This window comes from Martes martes, assembly GCF_963455335.1.
Source record: "Martes martes genome assembly, chromosome: 1".
Lineage (NCBI taxonomy): Eukaryota > Metazoa > Chordata > Mammalia > Carnivora > Mustelidae > Martes > Martes martes.
The window spans coordinates 179,099,190-179,122,421 of record NC_137888.1 but is presented as its reverse complement, the minus strand read 5'-3'; the positions used below and the strand labels follow the sequence as shown (position 1 = coordinate 179,122,421).

The 23,232-nt window shown below is 42.6% G+C and overlaps 1 protein-coding gene across 2 annotated transcripts in view; it reads right to left on the bottom strand.

The window, feature by feature from the left end:
• The window catches only part of FOXP1 (forkhead box P1), a 578,496-nt gene that overhangs the window by 366,404 nt on the left and 188,860 nt on the right, over positions 1-23,232 (bottom strand). For both annotated transcript variants that reach the window (XM_080822733.1, XM_080822734.1), the window contains one exon: positions 4,631-4,727. The gene's annotated coding sequence lies outside the window, so the exon portion shown is untranslated. The remainder of the gene's footprint in view (positions 1-4,630; positions 4,728-23,232) is intronic.

Genomic DNA, 23,232 nt, shown 5'->3' with positions numbered 1-23,232 from the left:
GCAAGGCTCCGTGCCCAACACAGAGCCCCATGTGGGGCTCCCTGAAATCAGGACCTGAGCCAAAATCAAGTGTCAAAAGCTTACCTTACTGAGCCACCCAGCTTTCCCTGAACTCTGAATTTCTACAATTTTGTGGATGTGGGTCAGGCACCAATCACAACCTTCCCAGCATTTTAGGTTTATAATTTGCATTATCCAAAACTGGTCATAAACATCCAAAAGTCAACAAGTCAACAACCAATATAAAACAGATCATCCTACTTGTGCTCATTTTGCACTTTTCAAAATTAATTCAGTGCATGAAACATGAGCAAATTAAGAGGGAATCAAGGCTCTTCACACCATCTTTACCAATTAAAAAAAAAAATAGTGCAAGAAAGTACAATGAGTTTGCCAGTGTACCTCCCAAAACCCTTTGCCGTTCTTTCTAAACCAGCCGCATCATTATCCTGTTCCAGACTCTGGGCAAAGCACTGTATCAGTATCATCTCATTTAATCCTTGCAATAATAACTACAAGTGAGATGATGCTACTACCTACGGCTCAAATAAGGAAAAGCCCAGAAAGAGGAGGAGAACATAATTTGTCCAAGGACAAAGAGCCAGTGCACGAGTGTGCTGGGATTGAATCTTGGAATCCAAGGTTCTTAATTAACCTGTACCACCCACAATACGCTTTTGGCCCAAATGGCAAATGATTCTGTCTTCATGGGGAAGATGATGCACAGCTTTCTGGATGGGACACAAAGAGTAGCAAGATGTGTTTAGTATAGAGTGAGAACTTTCCAGAGAAAGCCCAGGGGCAGTGTTCCATTCCTACAATAAAGGTGATGTGTGTGGTTTTATTTCTTCTCTTCCCCTCTCACCCAGATGCAGTCCTCTTAGGGATCATGAAAATAGAGAAATTCACAGGGAAATCCCCAAATGGACTCTACTTCCACCACGAATGAACTGCAAGCCGCCTACCATCCACTGGCCACTGTCGGCGGAGAGGAGTCACCCCGAATCCCACAGACCTGCCCCATGTATGTCACCTGGCAAACAGGTACATTCAGAACAAACAAGAGGCTTGGAGGGAGGACAGCTGGGGGGCAGGGAGGGAAATTTTTAGTGAGGGTGTTCAGGGAAGACCCAACCAAGAAGCTGATATTTGAACTGAGCAAGAAGAAAGGAGGGAGTGAGCCTATGAACTACAGAAATTGTTCTGGGTGGAGAACACCATGGCTCAGGGGCAACAGAGATTATATGGATGCTGAGCATGGCAGTGGTGTCTCAACTGAATGTCTGAAACCATATGCAGCAAAAGCCCAAAGCTTCCAAGAGTTTCCTGAAAAGGCAACATCTTCGAGACACGATTTCCAAAGAGTCACCCGCCACTCGACAAACGGCCACCATCCAGTTGCTGCCACCACCCGTCAGTCTTCCGGACACACAGCCAATGTGTCCGCAATCTGCGGACATAGCCACCATCTCTGACACAGTCACACAGCAGCTTCTGTGAGCGGACGACACTGCGCTCAGAAGGCTGTTACCAAGAAGATGGGTGGGGGACAGGGGCCTCCATGCAGACTCAGCACAGATGCGGGGCCCGGGACGAGGCAGGGCGAGATCGACATCACGGAGCATCAGCCTGCATGAGTGAAACCCTACGGAGTTTCAGATTATCATCAGCAATACCAACTTGAAAGCCGTTAGTGAATTCTGCTTGCGAGGCAGGCCCACTGTCTGAGTAAGTAAAAAAAAGGGAACACAAAAAGAACTGCACACCTCTCAGGGGAAATGGTCAAAAAGGGACCCAGAGATCTAAGTTCAGTTTGCAGGGCCGTCGAGCAGAACACATGGCCGCAGGGTCCTTGAAGACGGGCATCAAAGCCGCCTCCCAAGGCTCTACTTGAACTTGGAAGAGAATCCTGGGTTGGAAGCAACGGACTGTGAAATACAGCTTGTCTCCGCGTGAGACAGTGACCAATGAACCAGCCACAGGACAGTAAAAACTCCTCAAAGACCAGGATTTCCAGCGCATCACCTGGGCTGTGCAGTGCAGTGGCGTTCTATCACCCCCCCGGAAGCTGGCCTAAATTCTTCGTAAGCATCACCTCACTAACGTTTCACAGGGAGCTAGTTTCTGTTTGTATCCCCGGCTCCCAGACGAGGAGACAGTGGCCCAGAGAGGTTAAGTAACTTGCCCAATGTCACTCAGCCAGTAAGTGGAAAAGGTAGAACCTGATTCTCAGCTGATGTAACTTCCAAGCAGACACTCTCAGGCACACGGCTGCCCCGTATCCACGGCAGGCATTTGGTAACGTTTGTGGATACAGTAACTACCATGACCCACGAGCATTATCATAGGCTGGTGCAGGCAGACCCTGCACCAGGGAATCTCATTCTACTCCTACTATGAGATGGAAATTTTCACAAGAATAACATAAGGCCAATCTGAATTAGAAAAATTGGGCAGGGGTCTTTTGCTCCCCAATACCTAAGCTTAAGTTTTCAGCAGAGATGCGGGGGTCGACAAGCCACAGAGATGCGGGGTAGATAGTGTTGTCCAGTCTCTGGGGGACAGTGCAAAGCCATCAGCAATGTCCCCTGCACATACTGGCATGAAAAGAATTGGGTATATAAGGTTGCACATCGCTAAGACCTCAGGCTGGTACTCAAGCTTTGACAAAAGCTTGTATGCAAAGGACAGAAAATTCATTAGAAAATTCTCAAGCTTAAATTTTCGTTGCTAGCTCTCTTGGAAAAGAAATGTATTCCTCAGATTTGCCATGGCGCTTTCAGTAGGAATACCATGGTCCTAAAATATTTACTGAGCTATGTATCCCCACTGAAAAATCAAAGAAACTGAAATTCAAACATGTGAAATTCAAATTAGAGATTATACACACAAGTCAATGGAAGACAGAAGACATTCACTGAAAATGTGTAAGAAAAATTCATATCATAATTTTGTATAAGTAATTACAACTGCAGCTCCGGAACCATTTACTTTTTCTTCCTTACTACTAGAATGTGGAATTTATCTGGACATCAAATTTCTCAAGTCTGAGGATACACTTCCAAAACACTCATGTTAGGGATTACTAAAAGGATATAAGTAGGTAGAAGTCATTAAGACCACAACGAAAATTCTCTAAAGAGGTCTGCCTCAGCTGGGAGGACTACTCTTTTTGTTCCTTGCACTCCTGCCTCTTTCTTCAGGATGAAGAGGCAATGGCTGGAGAGCCAGCAGCCATAATGTGACCTTGAAAACAGAGCAGCATTTGAACAGGCGGGCAGAGCAGAAAGACAGAAAGCACAAAGTGCTCTCCCCCAAACACCTTTGAGCAGAGAGAATATGCAACTCATTTTTTAAAACTTGTACAGTTGCATCTGTTACTAGAAAACAATTCTTAATTTATATCATGATATGAAAACATGTCTGCAGACTACCTTATTTTTTTCTGAAAGAAAAAAAAAATCAGGAAACTCATGAATTGGGATTCTCATTACTCCTCTATTCACCATGCTGTTTGTTTAAGTATGACTTCCCTTCTTAATTACTACCACCAGCCCAGGAAGCATATTTGCTGAACCTGTCTCTATGTTTTGACATGCAACACTTGTGAAATTCAAACATACTTGTAGACATCCAAAGCATTATTATTTATTAAGGACTATATTAAAGGTGGAAGATCTTAAAACACTTTCAAAATCTGATGATTAAAGGAAATTTAATCGTTCTTCATTGGCATTTGATCTTTAGCCTGCCATAATCTACCCATATATCCCTTCATCCATATTTGATACTGAGGAGACATTTCAACAGCTTGTCCATCAACTGCAAAGTGCATGGAACCTGCAGAAAAACCACATTACTTAGAAAATAAAAGAGCTTTCCCCCACACTCATTTAGCTCATGAAAGCCCAATATGATTAAAAGGGTGAAGAAGGCAGACTCCACGAGGCGAACCAGAATGAGTCTTAGAGAGCCATCTATTACATTTGTAAGGAGTTTCGAAATTTTCAAAGTGCTTTCGTATACATTATATCCTGTTTCATCCTTAAAACTACACCCTGCGTGGTAGTCAGGGCAGGGATTTTTTTTTTTATTCTCGTTTCTTCTTGATAAATGGTTTGCTCGAGATCAGAGAGACTGCTACCCAGTGAGATACCTTCTTTATCCTCTTTACCCTCTTTGATGCTTAGCTTAAGGGTCAGCCAACTATGGCCTCCAGGCCAAATATGGCCCACTGACTGTTTTTTGTAGTTTCATTGGACCAGTCACACCCATTTGTTTACATATTGTCGCCGGCTGATTTTGTGCTACATCAGCAGAGTTGACCACAAAGTCGCACCCGCAACTCTATGGCCCAGGAACCTGACAATACGTACCATCTGGCCGTTTCAAAGACAAAATTTGCAGACCCTGCGTTAGATCATGATCTCAGCTATAGATCCTATTCTTGAAAGCCATGAAGCTAGCGTAGAGGACGATGCACCTGTTCCTGCTGGCTTTGGAAGTCCTGCTCGGTAATGAGGTATTCCACTACCTTCTGAGGAATTACTGAATCGGCTGCGGGGTCACCTGCAAAGGTTGGCCGCGGTTTTCAAGCGGGACACAGTACTCGTGCTTGTTTGCCACTTACCCTGAACTTTTATCGTGTCTCACAGCCATAAAAAGCCTGGGGGGTCACTGGTTGGAGGCACGCATGATGCCACAGGACTGCAACACACGGAGGGACACTGAAAGCAGAGAGAAGAGAAGAGGTTAATGGGAGGGGCCAACGGCGATGCTTCAGAAGCAAGGCATTCACAGGAGCCCCAGGTCTTCCTTGTGGACCCATGACTTTGACATTCAACATGCCATCACGTAGCCAAGCATCTCTTTTGCCTCTTCCCTCATAGAGTCAGCATTTCATTAGTTCACACCCTGTGTTAGACAACATTGTATGAAAAGGAAGGGCAAGATGATTCCTGAGTCCCAGCAAGGATTTCGCTTTGGGTTGTAGTCTTTTGGTCTCTCCCAGTACATCCAGGAGAAACGGCAAGAGGGAATACATGTATGTGCACACACATGCACATGTGCACACGTGCACCTGAGTATAAGCACCTTTTTAAAAAAAAAAAAAGAAGAAGAAGAAGAAAGGACAAGTGATCTCCCCTGCTAGCCAAACCCCAAAATCTCCCTTGCCACAGTTCCAAGCTCTCTTTCCAGTTGTATTTCAAATACAGGAGGAGGCTGGGTCGCAGCCATCTTACAGAAGCAGGCAGCCCGCAGATGGGCACATTGGTGCGGGCTGCGAGCTTTCACAGCGCGGTTGGGTTATTAGTAGAATACCAACAGTCCAATTCCACGTAAGATGAAATTGCTGACAGGTAAGTCAACTCCTCCTCGAGCAGTTTCAGAAAGATTTTGTGACTAGCAGTCAGTAGCGAGGTTTTGCAGGCCAGGCCTTTTCTGCCTAGATCCTGGGGATGATAATGTCACCCATGCACGCCCGCCGAGGACAGGAGGGACTCTGTGACACAGGGAAACGGAACTCCAGAATGAGTAGCAAGCCTGAGCCCTCCGGGGCGCACGTGTGCTGGTCTCCCTCAACAGTGAACTCGGGCAAAAATCCACAAACGACGCGTCTTCTGAATCTAATCAGAGAAGTTGAAACTGAAAAGGAGATGTATGAAGTTTTATGATTTGAATAGTCACGTCGTATCTCCGGAAACTATGTGGGTTGTCTGTCTCCCAGAGCTCAGAAGAGAGTTAAGGGGTGGCGCTCCCAGGGAGTGCCTCTTCTTGATAAGAGAGGAACTCAGGCCAGATTGGTCCCCATTATGATTTCTAGGTATGAGTCGTCTGCGCGAAGTGTAAACCGTTTGCCAAACATACTAAGGTTCGAGAACCTTCCTTCTTCTACAAGTTGAACATGCTGCGCTAGCATCATCCCTCCGCAACAAGGCAGCTTACAGGAGGCTAAGAATGAATCGAAAATATTTTTAAAGATAATTTCAGTTGGCAAAGGCTGTAATCGTTCAAACTTAATTGGTGAACTCATTAATGAGCAACTGCCACCACAAGAAAGAGGGCCATTGTCACCGACTTATCAGAGCAATGAGATAACGAAGTTAATTATATTGTTTTCAATGGGTTTACACTTGCTTCCTTTGAAAGTCTACATTTTCCAAACATTCGTTCTGACACTCCATGTGTTTGCTCCTCTTAAAAAAAAAAAAACAAAAAAAAACCCACCAACTATCAGCCATGGGCTCCTCAAGGAAAAGTCGGCAGATCAGAGCCCTAACATCAGGGCAGAGCAATTGGAAAACTTTTCTCCCCTTTATTATCTACTTGTAAAATGTTATAAGCCTGTAAACTAGTTAATTTATGAGCCGTGTTAATAATTTGCTCACACTTGATCGCAGGTTTCGCAAACACCGTTTCCAGGGATGCGGGAGGGTAATTTGTAGGTCCGGTTTCTCTCCTAAGGGGACACTAACTAATTTGACACAGTAACATGACATTGATGGTGGGGCACACTAATGACCATACTCTAAGACGTGGCTGTCAGCCTGTCGTTCCGGTGAGAAGCAGCTTGCTTTCGCTGCTGCTCAGTACACGATGCTCAACTAATTATTCAGACAGCGACATTAATGAGAACCCTCGTGTTTATTTTCAACATACTAACCAGCACTTAGCTTCCATTTGTCTGATATGGTCACCGATAAAGTGTGTCTCATGAATAGTAAATTTGAACTCTAATAAAACAAAGGAGCGCGGGGGAAAAATAAGGAACAGCTGATTAGAAAACTATCCTTGTCTACTCAACTTGCTTTCTGCCTCAAATATCGTCAAGGACAAAGTGACAGGTGACAGGAAATGCCAGGAGTAGCAAGAAAACTAAAGGAAATATTTTTAATCACGTATGTCCATGTACGATCTTGACCTATGACCCAAGGCCACTGGATCACAGCATGGACAAGAGAAACTACTATCTCAAAGAAATTTCACTAAGTTTAGGATACTAGATAGATTTTTCTTTTTAAGTTATTTCTCCACGGAATGCCCAAAAAGTTCCTTTGCTTTAATGTGCTTTTTTCAACACAAGAAAAGTTGGATCCTTGTGAAACTACCTCCAATGTGATCTTCACAAACATCACTAAATGCAACCTAAGATTTTTTTCCTAAATCTATTGGAAAACCCTACTACCGAGGGTTTTTTCCAAAAGTTTTCTTCAATATCCTCTTATACATCATATTTCTAGTCTACTAAACCTTGCAATCAAGTTCTTTCTACTTTAAATTAAATTTCTATTTTGGTATGATAAATTCTGTCCTTCATTTTATGGTGATTATAATCCTAAAATATTCATATAATCATAATTTAAAATGAGTAACTTTAAAAAAAGGTACACTTACATCTACTAGAGGTACTGAAAAATTGAAAACACTCCTGATGTGGTTCATTGTAAAATGTACACTTTGAATTAAGTAACAGTGGTAGTATTTCAACAAAAGTTCTCTCTGGCATCATAAGCAATTCAACTCAATACTGAGGATGACTTCTGATTTTACAGAATAGCAAAGGAAGTAGGAGTCCACTGTAGATCACTTTGGGAATGAAAAAGTCATCACATGTAACATTTCTTAAGTATGCCTTTCTAAACTTAGAATAAATTTGCAATTTTAGAATGCCAAAATTACATAAATGGCCTGTAACATGTAGGAAGTAGATCAGATCCCAGGCTAATTTTTTAAAGTATTTTCGACAAGTTTACAGATTAATTCTCTCAAATGAGCACGACTCTTTCCAAATGATGCTCTTTCCATGGGCACCCGTTACAGGTTCTCAGATTATTGGTATCTGTACAGTTTATTTACAGTAAGCATTCATCCTCCATAATAATCTAAAAAGATAGGGCCGGTGTGTGGCAGAGACCATTCAGATGCCCAGCAAATTCCTTTCTCCTTTCTAGATGCAGAGATGGGACAGTACTTCCCAGCTTCCCTCGCCATTAGGTGCGGCCTTGTGCCCAAGTTCTGGTGAAATAGATCAAAAGTGGGAATGATCCTTTCATTCTGACCCTGAATCTTCCTGAACATCATGAATGTCCTCTCTCTTCCCTTGACTGTGCACCTAGAGGTCCAGTGGAGAGCTCCCTGCTCCTGCGGATGGTGGACTCGGGGAATCTGGAATATGCCAAGGTCCATGAAACACAATGAGTAAGAGAGCCACCAGCCCTGGTCCTCACCAGCAAGCACAAGGTTGAGCTTCCTAAGGAATAAAACTGTACCTGGTTAAGGCTCTGACATTCAGGAGTGTTTGCTGTAACCTCCAGTATCTCTTAATTGAATAAAGAGATCTTTCTAATTTCTCCCTAATTAGATCTTTCTAATTTCTCCCAAAGTTATCCTTGAATCTCCAGGCCACCAGACCTAAACAGAGGCACTGTAAATTTGGGAAAATCCTACCTGTGATTATTTGCTCCTCTAATTAAGCTAAGGATAGAAAACGCCTCAGGTGTAGCTTTAGTTACTTAATATCTTTACAGCCCTGAGGGGAAGTCTGATTCCCATTTTATGGATGAAAATACTAAGCCTGCAAGAAATGCAGTATAAGCAAGTAGTGCAAATGTATACTCAGTTGACATTTCCCTAATTGAATGCCTCTTACCTTTTAATATCTAAATCTTACAGAAAATTCTTATTTCTAAAGCAAACATTTGCGGCTCTAGCTTATAAAAGAAAAAATTCTATGACACTCTCCAAAATTAAATAGAACACTTTTAATAAAATATATGAGGGAAAAGTGTCAAGTTATAATACAATCGGTAAAATGTCAGAAACTTCTGTAGAGGTTTTGAAAAGCCAGCAACAAAGGGGATGTGTCTCAGATGTTCTTGGTGATTTGAAAAAAAAAAAAAAAAAAAAAAAAGGCATATTTCAAAAAAATACATACTGCTATGCTGAGATCATATTAATTGCTTAGTAATCAACATTTTACGTATTTTTACATTCTTACTGTGATAGTAGTTAACTATACCTGTAAGGCACTTTGTTATACTTTAGTCATATTTTAGAATAAGGATAGACCAACTTTTTCGGTAAAGGGCCAGACAATGAATATTTTAAACCGTGTTGCTGTAAGTTGTCTATTACAACTACTCAACCATGCCCTTGTAGTAAGAAAGTAACCATGGGGAATAAGTAAACTAATGGGTATGTCCAGATAAAACTTTATTTACAAAAGAAGGTAGGGGGCCTGAGGGCCACATCTTGCCAACTTCTGTTCTAGAAAGCTGACTGGGTTGCAGGGTTGCATGTTGACACATAAAATTATGATTTCTCCTATGTAAAATAACGGGGGGGGGGGGAAGTTAACACTTTCACCCAGGATATCTAATGGCCAGGAGTGGATTACTGATGTTCAGGAGAGAGAACATCCTCCCTTTGCCCAAGGTTCAAGAGATAAATAGATAGATGGCAGCACTCAAGGTTCAAGAGATAAATAGATAGATAGATAGACATATGGCAGCACTCGGTTTCCATATGAGTTCTAACCCCACTGTCCCATTCTTTCCCTAAGTCATGTATTGCCTGACTCATGGGCTCGTTGCCCATACAAAGCACTTACAGGCATCTCATGCTGTCTGAAAAGAATCCAAGTAATTTTGTAACAAGAAGAGAAAGCTGATGGTTTTGCTCAACTAGCACTGTAGAGTCTCTGCATTAAGGTTATGTGGGCAAGTTACTTTAAAGTGACCTTCTATTAAGGACTTCCTAAAAATAATAAAAGAAAGTGAAATAAATAATATGGAGGCTCTAAATGTCGCTAGGAGAATAAGTGCTAGGAGCAAAAAATGACAACCTCTAAAAGTTTCCAAATTAGGCATGAAGACTCCCCAAATTAGAATCAAAAAGGTTTCCTGGTTTTGGAGGATGTGCTTTTGTTAACTAATTTCAGGAGCTATGTGTCCAATAATAGAAAATGCCAGAGATAATGTGTCAAATGCATTCCCTTATTATTCTTAAGAATGTAAAGTTGTAACAAGGTTTTAGTTCACTTTTTTTTTTTTTTTTGCATGACACAATTCGGAGACACACACTGAGATGCTTTTTTTAAAAAAATCTCAGTTCCCCATTAATGTTATTGCAACAGTTAAGTATACAAAATGGTTTCAGACGTAAAATGGATACATTTTATGACTCTGTTTTACCTCAATGTCAATCACTACAGAACAAGAGCAGGTAAATGATAGTCCAGTCTGACAAAGGAATATTTCAGAGTCATTAAAAACGATACCAGGAACAGGAAAATAGGTGCACATGCTTGTTATAATGTTAAAGGAAATAAGCAAGACAGAAAAATTATATCTACACTAGACTCTCAACTGCATGAAAAGGTGTGTCAATAATGAACAGGAAAAAAATAGTAAAACTAGCAGTTTTGCCCTGGAGGAAATGGGACTAGGTGGTATTTTCCTTCAGAATCTTTGTACATTCAATATTCTAAAACAAGTAGTATCTAAAATATCAGTTACAGAATCTGAAAGTTATCTGAACTTCAAAAAGAAAAAGAAATTTGTTGTACATTTATACTCATTTATCAATGGCTTCTGACTGCCTTGTTTTCGGACCAGAAGCATCTTGAGAGGAGAGATCTGTGCTGCCTCTCACGTCCCAACCACGGTGTTTATAGGATCTTACACAATCAATTAACATTCTTTGAGCCAAATGAATAGACCACCTTACTTTTTTACAAGTCTTTCCAATGGGATTCCACAAATAAATTCAATTTTTATACTTTAAGCCTTTAAAAAATATAAATTATTTTGTTTAAAGAGGTTGAGTGCTTCTGGGTTATAGCTGTCAGTAAACTGCTTGCTACAAAATTATACTTTCTCCCCTCTCCTTTTTCCACGATGGCACACAATAATTTGTCTTTTAATAACTTAAAATAATTCTGAGTCATTTGCTCATTAAAAACAAAATACATCTTGATCACAAAGCTTGGCATTTCATAAATATTTACCCCCAAAGCCCTGCCTGCTTTGAAGCTGGGATGTAAGCTCCTGATTGACAAGTAACTTCTGTGCACAAAGAGGGAGGAGACCTCTCTCTCATGTCAGCTGGGAGAAGGGCGCCATGCTGTCTTCACACTCACTCTCCTGTGGAGGCTCTTTCCCAACAGCCAAAAAACACATGGCAAATGGGATCATCATTCACTGTTTTCCTTCTCTCCATCCATCTCTCTCTCAGACAGAAAGACACACACACACACACACACACACACACACACACACACACACACACAATATGTGCATGCCTATCTACCCAGCACATACTCCCTGCTTGTACACTTTCAATGGCTCCCCTGTACTCTAAGGGTAAAAATGAAAAACCTTCCCGTGGCCCTTACAAGCCCTCAAAATCCAGCTGTGGCAGATCTCTCTGCTGGTCCAACCAAGCTTCTCACTGAGCTGGAAGGATGGCAGGAGGGGAGACTGAGGACAGTAAAGATTTCAGCTCTTTTTCTGAGAACCACCATGGTCAGCAAGACAATGGGAGAAGAAATATATCTTTAAAAAAGAAAAAAATAGGGGCGCCTGGGTGGCTCAGTGGGTTAAAGTCTCTGCCTTCGGCTCAGGTCATGATCTCAGGGTCCTGAAATCGAGTCCCACATCGGGCTCTCTGCTCAGCAGGGAGCCTGCTTCCCTTCCTCTCTCTCTGCCTGCCTCTCTCCTTACTTGTGATCTCTGTCAAATAAATAAATTAAAAAAAAATAGAGCATCATAAAGTAAACACTTCATTATACTTTTCCTTCGCTTACTGTATCATGAAAATTCTCCATCATCCTCTGGACAAAACTGAGATTAGTACACACACACACACATACACACACACACACACACACACAAACTTAAGTCATAAAAAGCAACTTTGGTTTTCTCCTTAACACCTAACACTTTTCCCGTGGGTCCTCTGCAAGCGCTTCAAAATGGTGAGTGGGAAGGAAGAGTTTAGTTAGTCCTTATCATAGGTGAACTCTTCTCTCCAAACCTGTCACCTCCAGGGGTAGAAGAGAAAACTAGGGTCAATCACAGTTCACGGACAGGCTCTGCCATACAAAAGCCAACCTGTGCATCAACAGACTACTTTGCCACTTGGGGTAGAAGATTTCATCTGATGGCGGAGGGAATGCATGCTACTGTGCGGCTCGTCAACAAATCGCCCTGCCCAACCCCAGAGGAAGATGGGCTCTTAGCTGAGACTTAAATGAAAGACATTGGGGCGCCTGGGTGGCTCAGTGGGTTAAGCCTCTTCCTTTGGCTCAGGTCATGATCTCAGGGTCCTGGGATCAAGTCCTACATAGGGCTCTCTGCTCAGCAGGGAGCCTGCTTCCTCCTCTCTCTCTCTCTCTCTGCCTGCCTCTCTGCCTAGTTGTGATCTCTGTCTGTCAAAAATAAAGAAACTCTTAAAAAATAAAATAAAATAAAACAAATGAGAGACATTCTTCTCATGACATACAAAAACGAAGGGCCTTTGAGGGCTATTGCACTTCTTGACCTCTGGGAGAATATGGGTATTTATTGATGAGCAGGTTACAAAAACAGAAGGTGCTATGCTTCCTTTTGATCGAACCCCAGTGGCTAAAACCAAAGTAACCTGTTGTTGGGGACGATCACATGATAACTAGTTCCATTTCATTTTCTTCTTCCTGGGAACACTGCCCAATTTCCCTGGCCCAGACTAATTTCTGGTCAAAGGGAAGCGACCAGAAGCAAGGCATTACCCACGTACACGCATTCAAATCATCACTGGCGCGCCCTGTTCCTCGGCCTCCAAGACTGTGGAGGCCCTTCCTTGGTCCCTGCAGCAAGCACAAGATGGGGGAGGTGCGGGGACCAGGCACGGACAGGAAAGGAGTACAAAGCGTACCTTTATGATGTTAAGCCACCCAAATCTGTGTGTTGTTAGACATGGAAGCTAGCATAACACGTCCTGACTGAGACAGTTCACACTTTGTTGTAGCCTTCCTTAGGGTTGACTGTAAATACATACTTAGTGTTGGCTTTGTCTCCACGTCTCCCATCTTGATCCCATGGGACCATGTCTTATTATTCTGTATGACCTTCTTTTAGAAAAGACCCACCACCATGCCTCCCAAAAATCTGTTGTTAATAAACAGTCACAGGTAATTATCAGTGAAGAGGGAAAGTGTTCACTTGACAGTTACTTTTTCAGGACTTACTGGGGGCCAAACGCTGTGTTTGAAGCTGAACATAGTCTGGAATGGAGATTGGGAAGGTCTCCATGTCCAAGAGGCCCGCAGTCTGCTAGGAAACCAATGTAAGTGCATGGGAATAACTTACCACACAAATCAGACCTAAGCACAGGAGGTCAGAAAAGACTTCAGGGCAAAAGTGATCTGTAAGCTGAAGACACTAAAGGCAAGCAGGCCTTAGCCAGGCAGACAGGACTGGATGGAGAATGAGAAGATTCACCAAAGGATTATTCTCCAAAGGCACTGTTGGTCAAAATACATATGAGCAAGCACAAACACTGGGCCCCGAAACAATCCTGTTTCCCCAATGACTTTAAAAACATAACCTGGGAGTAACAGGGCTTCCAGACCAAAAACAAGGCCAAATATATTGAGTAATTCAGAAATAAAAGAATATTATTACCCTCTGCTAGGTGTCTCAATGGTGTAACTTAATACAAAACACTTGTTTTTCTACCACTGACAGGGAGGAAGGAGAAGGGTTATTCAACCTGAAATTGCTTTTCTAACTGGTCTGAGAAAATAGGAACAAGAGAAACGAGGCAGCCTCTGTTCAGAGACCACACCACTACTCCTTCTTCAAAATCCAACCACCTCCTCCATTAGGAATAATTACCCCTCAGAAAACCAAAGTGGGTTTTGTTTATTCTTTAGCTCCATAAACCCATGAGGAAAGAGTGCTAGAATAGGGTCAAATGACCCAGGTTCTTGTTAGCCCTGGATGACCACTTAGCTGCACCCCTTTCCTGGACCCCTTTCCCGTCTTCTGTAGAATGTCAACAGTGAGTTTGGAGAACTGGAAAGTCCTTTGCCGCACCAATATCCAGACTCGAGTCCTCATCAGAATCCCCCGGAAGGCTCGTTCTAATAGGACTGCTGGGCTCTCACTCAAGAGTTCCTGAGTCACTGAGGCCAGGACCAGCTGAGTCTGTCTCCGGTGTGGTCTCTACCAAGGGGACCAGGGCTTTACCCTCTCTCCCAAGGAAGTCTACTCTCCAAGAAATACTTGGAGCTTTGCAATCTGGTCTCCAGCAGCTGCCCATGTGTCTCGTTCTGACACCTGCTTCAGAAGTGACTCTCTTCCAGGGCTCTGCCATCAGTCTGAGAATAGGACTCAGCCCTCTGCACACTCCTTGGCTTGTACCTACAGCCTCTCCCGTACCCTCCCCTCCCATCCAGCTCCATCCCCTCCGGTGCCAGCCAGCCACGCTGCTCTTCCCCTCCCATACCATGCTCTATATTCCCAGCTCTGGGGCTTGGTCCTCATCACTGCTTCTACGTGGACAGTTCCCCCCCCCCCCCCAAGCCCTTTGTATGTGGAGATCATTCTCAACTCCTAGATCCAACGTCTCATGCCTTTCCTGATCCGATTAAGCGGCCTCCACCCCCACCCCCACCCCACCCCCGCCCCCACGGTATGAGCTGTGTAAGATTTCCTTCATGCCTACTGCTCAACATAGGGACGTGTACTGCTCCTTCCTTTCACTGTTTACTCCCTCTGCCTCCCTCTACTTGATAGGAAACTCCATGAAAGCAGGAATCTGTTCTGCGTCCTTCCTCAAGACACACCCAGCCCCCTCACCAAGGAATGTTGCACAGCAGGGGCTCCAGGAGATTTGTTGGATGCACGAAGGACTAAATCAAATGATCCTTCACTTAGGAAAGAAAGGAAAACAAATTAAGGAGAAAGTAAAACCAGAGTAACTCTGAGCAGCTACACAATGAGCTGCAGAGCCCAGACTAAGCTGAAACGCACGAGACAAACTGACGTTGCAGGAATAAGGCGCCTGTGCCAGCACTGCAAGCATCAGGAGGTGCGGTAGATAGAGGTGTAGGAGATGCTTGAGCAGCTCAAATCACCCTTCGGGACGCCCACCCGGTCTCCGACAACCCACACCGCGTCATTTCTGCAAGTTGTATCCATACCCCTCGACGTCTTGAACTTCTTTTTAATGTCACCCCCCTCCCGTGGCCAGGTGCAAGGGGAGCGTAGGTACTAAAGTGTTTTTTTTTTTTTTTTTTTTTTTGCAAGCTGAGCTCCTCTACCCTGGATGACTCCGAAAAACCACTTGTAAGTAGTGTATGTTAACCACAGTTCGTCATTTTGTCACAGGTGTTTGACTAAAAAGAGGACAAAGCCTTTTAAGAGAGTCCGCCTCTATTATGTCATTGTGTACATTCTGCACCACACCTAAAAGCTCACAAAATCCTTTCCTTCTACACCATGGCAACCAGAAGAGGTAACGCTGCATAATTTTGCTAGGGGCATCCTATATGCTCCAGAATGTTCGCGCCTTTACAGAAAAAACATGTTAAAGTCAAATTTTAACACAACTTGTCATAAAAGCCGACACTAGTACACTCGAGAGGAAATCAAATGACAGGAGTTGTACCTGGCAGTTCAACAGAATACAGGATAAATACTCTTCTAAGCGCAGCCAAAGCCCTGGTTAAAAGTTCAAACAAGGGAGATGCGGCGAATGAATATTCAAAGTGCACCATCCCAAGCGACTTTTCCATAATTATTTTTAAAAATTCATTAAAATGCACTAAACTTCGAAGCAGCCTGGTGGGGTGAAATCCGTGCCAATGCTAGTTCCGACACTAATTTACTGACGGTGTGGTCTTAGAAAAGTCACTCCCCCTCTCCGAAATCCACAAGGAGATGTCTGATGCATTTGATTATTTCAAAGGGTCTTTCCAGTCCACGTACTCTCGGAGTCTCTGAAGGTCTCTGGGCTTGCATCTGTGGTGGGACAGACACAAAGAAAAGGGGACGCTTACCTCTACCCGGCTCATAAGAAAACAAACACGTGGGAACTGCCATCCTTTATGGAAAGCTAAGGTGGAGGGTGGCTCCACTCTGGCTTATTGTATCTGTTCAAATAAAGTTATGTTTCCATGTACTGCAGGAGGGTGAGTTGATGTAGTAATTACCTGTTACTCTTGACAAGTAAGGTAATTAATGTAGCAAAATACCACTGCAATGTGTGTAAATTTAGACCACCATAATTAAAGCACCCGTCTGTTCAACAAACTGTTCAATTAAGAAAAAATATTGATGGTGTACATTTTTTGAAATTAGAAAACGTATGGAATGAATGAATCTCCCTTGGTTGACATCCATTTCTAGAATGCTTTCTCAGCAGGGAACATCCTTAAAGGGTTCTAATGGAGTAACTTACACTAAAACACAGAAGTATTTCTGTACATACACGATTAAGACAAGACTCTCTCCTGTAAGTATTTATTTAGGATTCTCGTGCTATAAAAACTGTCAGAAAACAAGCTCAAGGAGTCCCTGAACCCTAAAGCCACAGCAAGTAGCCAAAAAAGCTGCAAAATCACGATTGTTCAACTATCCAAGGAACAGGGCTGTTCTCGAGTATCACTGTTTGAAAGTAGCATCATCCACTTGCCAATTTTAAAGAGCTGGAAGCACCAAGCACGCCAAGGGCAAATAAAATCACTGCAAAGCCCTTGGTACTCCCTGAACAGAGAGACCGGGGCATCGAAGTTGGCTTCGTTGTGCTTTTCTCTGGTTCCTGCCTGTGCCTACCAGTCATCGTCAGACACAAAGGTTAAGACATGGAACCAAGGCTGCTACTTGGTCCTTCACTTGAAGCAAAATTTATCTCCTTGCTAATCTGCTTTTGGAAAAACTCGAGCCACGACAAGTGAAATGCGCCCCCTCCCCTCCAAAATTAAACCAGACCCGCTGTAAGACTGAGAGAGAAAGAATCCAACGGTGACCGGATCAAGGGAAAGCAGTTACCTCTAAATGTGTTCACAGTGGGGAGGAGAGAAGGAAAAGCTCACTGTTATCTACGCAGGGTAGCAGAAGTAGGGAATGGCGGCCGGGGATGGGGGTGGAGTGGGGGCCTCCCAGCTCCCTCCAAGGAGGGTATCCCAAGGGCTTTTTCTCTTAATTCTCCTCCGGAGATATATTTGGAGGAAGACACAACAAGGTGGCCTGAGTAGAGAAACAGCTGGAACTCAGGCAGACTAAACAGTGGGATACAGGGAAGAAATGGTATACGATTTCAGTGTCATTTAATGATGTATACACTGGTTAGGGGGTTTGCTTTCACATTTTTGTAAATCTTATCTTACCTTGGGAGACTTAAACATCTAGAGAGAAGTAACTCAAAGGCATCTTCGAGGGAATTCTCAGCTTATCATAGCAAATTGAAGTCCTAATATCCGAGAACTTGGATGTATCCCCAAGTAAAGAATAAAAAGTACAAGGAGACATTCTAGACTGCAACGTGGTGAGGAAATTAAACCATTTCTCCAACTAAAATACTCTGATTTCACACTTGGAAATAATATTGTCATTACAAGGACCAGGATGAAGAAATCACTTGCACTGGCTAGTGATAAAAACAAGGCTAGAAGATCCTTACAGGGAAGAGGAGTCTGTAAAAGCAGCCTTAGAACTTACACTACATAGTGGTACTAAAGCATTAACTTTTAAAAACAAGCATTTGGGGGGCACCTGGGTGGCTCATTCGGTGAAGCGTCTACCTTTGGCTCAGGTCATGATCCCGGGTCCTGGGATCAAGTCCCATGGAGCCCCATGTCCATCCGGCTCCCTGCTCAACAGAGAGTCTGCTTCCCCTTCTCCCTCTGCCCCTTTCCCCATCCCCGACTCATGCTCTCTCTCTCTCTCCCCCAGTCAAATAAATACAGTTATTTATTTTAAAATGAGCATTTTTCCTTCTTTTTTCACTCTCCTAGGTTGACAGGATGGTGAATCTGATTATGGTAGGGACAGGGGAAAAAGGGGGGGGGGGACAAGAATTAGAGATCTGATGCCGGATTCACGGACTGCAAACTAAAATCTCCTATTCTCAAATGCTGTGTGAACCATGCGAAGAACAAAAGAAAGCCCAGTGTCATGGCTCACTGGGTGAAATTTACGAAAGGTGAAGTTTCCAGAGGCACTTATTTCAAAGATTACATCAGGTGACATCCGATGGACCATGTACTATTACAAAACATTACAAAACTATTTCATATTGATTCTGTCATGGGATCCTTACAAACATGAAGTCCATTGTACAGACATGTAAACTAAGGCCAGGAGCAGCTAACTGGTATGGCTGAGTTCCCAAAGCTCCTGTACTAAACAACGGGTTCTCCCTTGAATGGAATAAATATGGCTCTTGGTCCCACTACATCAGGTTCTGAAGAATATTTGAATATTTTCACTTTAGTTCTTACAGTTGTGACTTGTGTCTTAAAATGTGTGCCTTAGTATTACCAGGCATACTGGTTAAACGTTCCAAAGCAATAGTAGTTTACGTTAAGTAATCACCCAAGTTGGGGAAAGACAAACCTGGTTCCAAATGTTGAGTCAGCCATTTCGTAAAAATATCAACCAAAAATCTGTGAACCTATGGGCCCAATCAAGCTTAAATAGTCAATTATGCTTAGAATTTGTGTCCCCCAAAAGAGGGCCCAAGAAAAACACCATCACCATCTTCAACTTTCAACTTCACGTAAATTAGTTCTTGGTTTAACTTTCTTTTAACCTTTCCCTCTTGCCCCTTTTGATGGCCTTACACTGTGGCCCTCTCTCAACTCACAGACCAAGGCTAAGAACCATGTGTCTGGAGGATGACTTCTACAGGTCACAGACTTTATCCACATGTAGAAGCTGATGTAAGAATTAGAAAAAAAGTGACTGGGACAGAAAGAAGGAAGGACAACGATAACCACCATATTTATTCATCTTTTACCAAAAGAAACTTAAAAGTGAGTGAAATGCAGAAGAGATTCTTCTTCCTTTTTTCATTCTTGAAATTAATAAAAACTGCAGAAAAAAACAAAATGGCGAATGGGTAAGCAGGTGCAACTGAACTAATGGTAAGCTGTTAAAAACATGTGAGTCAATGTTTCCTGGGTTTAAGCAACTTTAAAAGACTCACCCAAATTCTGCTCTTATATGAACTCCATGCATACCTCCTTTCACCATAAGAGAAAATTTTCTCAAACCAAGACATCTAACTTGCAGAAAGGTGAGATAGCTGTTTACAGCCCCGGTGACTCCCTTAAATGTCCTTAAAATGTCCCCTTGTGTTTAACTCCACCTTGAGCATCCAGCAAAATAATAATAATCTGAAAAACTTTTTATTCAATTAGGTAAATAAATAGCACATAAAAGGAACGTTATTTTTCATATACTATGCACTGCGCTCAAAATCTTTTGTGCAAAATCCCATTCAACCCAAAAGGATCTGATAAACTAGGATACCTTCCATTCCTACAGTGAGGTGGCTGCTTCTTTATTTCCATCTTCGATGGGAAGACTAAAGCTTAAAAAGATTAAGTAACTTTCCCAAGGTCACAAAGTTACTAAGTAGCTTAGCCAGAATTTGAAACCAGATCTCTTTCCCCAACTTGGGTAATTACTTAACAACTATACCACCACACTTCAGAACATATCAGCTAATACTCCTGGTATAAGATTTCCTGACTCATGTTGATGCTGGAAAGTAAAGCAACTTGAAAAAACAACTTTGTTTTAAGAAGCTTGTTTTGAATTAAAAGTCATTTTTTGGTGTGCTGGTAACATGAAGACTGATTACCTTTTAGGTTATAGTAATAATTATGACCTTATGAATGCTCCATCTAAAGGCTTCTTTAGATACTGGTCTTTTTTGTCTAACATAATAGCATAGAAAATATCCAAATGTTGTTAACAGTGAAATTCTTGTATCCACCAGACCTGTATCTCAAGGTATGAGATGAAGCCACCTTGGTCCTGGTCTTCTACTAAAGAATCTTGTCAAGAACGAACTCAAGGAATCCTATCCAAATGGTACGTAAAGTATAATCAAGAAACACCCCTCACCCTAAAAAAGCCTGTATTGAAGGATGAACACTGAATCACCAAAAACAGACAGAAGGCGGTTGGATAAAGAGACACTACCCCAGATCACTAACTTCCCTGTCCTTCTTGCTGGGGGAGGAGGAATGTGAACGTTAGAAATTTCTGGAAGAGAATAATGTTACACACAGATACCAAAGCTAACACAGGGAGAGGGAACGATACTGTGCAGTATCATACACTGTGACACTACAGAGAAAGGAGAGATGGTAATGGGTCAATGCAAAATATTCAAGTTTTTGTCAACTTCTGGTCTCAGAAGGTCCTCTTTTGAGTAGGTTCTTTTATCAAAAACCACCATATTTTCACCCCTTCCTCTCCCATCACTGATCTTGGCTATTTCTAGCTGTGATGCTGGAAACTCTTCCTTTCTCTCTCTCTCTCCATTTATGTGCTATTTGAATCTCTATCTTCATGTCACCTGTGTGAAGTTTAGGACAATTGAGTAAAACAAATGGACAAAGGCAATGTTTCTTGAAGTTCTAGACATCAACCATTCTGATGATTTCACGTGGTACAGACATGACAACAAACCGCACTGAACTGCATTCCTGGAAGTTCTCTTTCCCATCCCCTTCGACCCCTTCTCATGGCGTCAAGGACAAGCCCCATCTGGATCCTGATCTGATATGTAACATGTATTATTAACAAAGAAAGATCCTCTCTGGCCCAAAACCTGAGGGAGAAGTAGGCAAGAGAATACAGAGAATTTCTGCCATGGGTCAGCAAATTACAGTCCGTAAGCTAACCTGGGCTGCTGTTGATTTTTGTAATACCTGTAAGTTAAGGATGGATTCTATACTTTTAAATGATTTCGAGAAAAAAATCAAGGACTAATATTGCACTTGAAGAATTTACATGAAAATCAGATTTCTGTGTCTGTAGTTTTCCTGGGACACAGCCATGCTCATTTATCCACATATTGTTTCTTGCTGATTTGGGTTTACGATGCAGGAGGTGAGCAGTTAAACCAGAAACCATATGGCCTGTGAAGCCAAAAATATTTACTACCTGGCCCTTTGGAGAAAAACGATGCCAACTCCTGGGTACACCATCATTCTGGTCTGCATAGTATTTATTTTAGGTTACCATCAGGCCCTGGTAACTGCTACTGTTTGTTTGTTTCTTTTTCCTTTTAAGAGATGATGTCGAATTTCCTTTTTGAATAGACATATTCTAACAAGCAAGGGGACTTCAAGGGAGGTAAAAGCCAATAAAGTATAGGCGGTATTTAGACCAAAATCAGAAAAACGTGAAGAATGCTTGAGCACGGCCAAGTTGAAAAATAATCAACCAAGGAGATGGGTGCAGGCGGGGAGAGGCGGGGATATCGAATGTAAGACTATGTAAATAAGATATGCAGACGGGGTGCTCTGTCTTCTGAGGTGGTAGAGGAGTCTGAAGTGTGGACCCCTAGTGGACAGAAGGTCAGGCAGGCTACCCAAGAACATCAGGTTGGCCAGCCTCATCATGGGGAGCCGCGGGTTCTTATTTAACAGCCGCAAGCCCCTTCTGCGCCGGCCAAGAATCCCGAGCCTGGCAACTGGGGAGAGAGTCAGGCCAAAACAACCAAGGCTGTAAGTCAGGTAAAACAATAGCAGAAGTCCAAGAGGCTCAGCGTGAGTCTAGGCCAAATGCTTCAGAGCAAATATCACTTTGCACTGATCATCTATCCAGTGTGACTAGAAGAAGATTCCCTGAGCTTCCTTCACCCTGATGGAAATGTTTCCAAAGGGCACCAAGCTTGAGCGACTTCCTGCCTCTGAGAACAAGCTCACATTACTATTGATGATCCTCTATCCTCATCAATATGCACAATGTTTATTCTTCTCCAATAAGGTTTCCTCAACAGTTTGGCTATCACCTTTTTTAAAAATGTCTTCTGGTACAAGAATCTTCCATTACCATATTCGTCCCTCATTACTCTTGAATACGCATCTCGTCTGCCGCCTTTCAACTAAACTTTTTCTCCCAAGACAGAATTGTATTGTGGTCTTCCACGAAAAACAATTTCTGTTGTTGAGTCATAGATACTATCGTAGCAGTGTTAAAAATTCATCATCTTTTTCTTTCCATATGATTAATGTTTTTAAAACAAGCTAGTAAAACTTAAAACTCACCATAGCTTAAAAAAAAAAAAAAGGACTTGAAATGCTGAATTTTAAACTTTAGAAACAAGACGAGTTTAACCGAATGTCATCTTTTCCAACACAGTATTTCAACTGGTCATCACTTCTTAGGTGAATTACGATTAGTTTAATCTGCTATTGACTCAGAAGGCTGAACACAAGAGGTTCCCCATTATTTTAAACCAAGATGAACTATTTTTATTGAATTCTAAGCACTCCCATCCACACAGACACTAAGTTTTCACGCTTAAGGGTTAAATATTAATTAGTTCATACAGAGTATCGACCAAATTGCCAATCAGAACTCACAGATTGAAATATTTATAGCCAGAAGCCAAAAAAAATTGATGGTTTGGTTAACCCCACAAGTCTTTTCTCATGCAAATAACTGAATTAACTTTGGGCCTTCCAAAACCTAAAAAACAGCTCAATGAAGTATACACTTGGAGTTGTGTACACAACATCCTTTCCTCCAAACCTCCCTCCCAAACGGGACCAACTGACAGCTAGGGAGTTGGGCCATTCTGGGGAAGCTGACTCCACCCTGGCTCCAATGGTTAAGAAAAGAAAATGTCACCTAGGGCATGTCAATTAACATCCTCTACCACCCTGGCCATGGGGTGGGCCTAACAGGCTGGAAAGCACTCTATTTTGAGTTTCAAGAGTTTTTCTGAAATTTTAAAGAAAACATTCCCTATTTCTCTCTCCTTCTTGGCATGTTTAAGGACATCTATGATCACACAGTGGCCAGACACTATCTAACAAGTGCAAATAAGGCCAGTCTGATGGACCAACACCGTGGAAGACTACAGAGAGAGCTGGATCAAGTCTCCTGTGGTCTACCTACCAATAAGGACTTTAGTAAGTCTGGTAAGACTATGTCATCTGGGGGGCGCCTAGGTAGCTCAGTGGGTTAAAGCCTCTGCCTTTGGCTCAGGTCATGATCC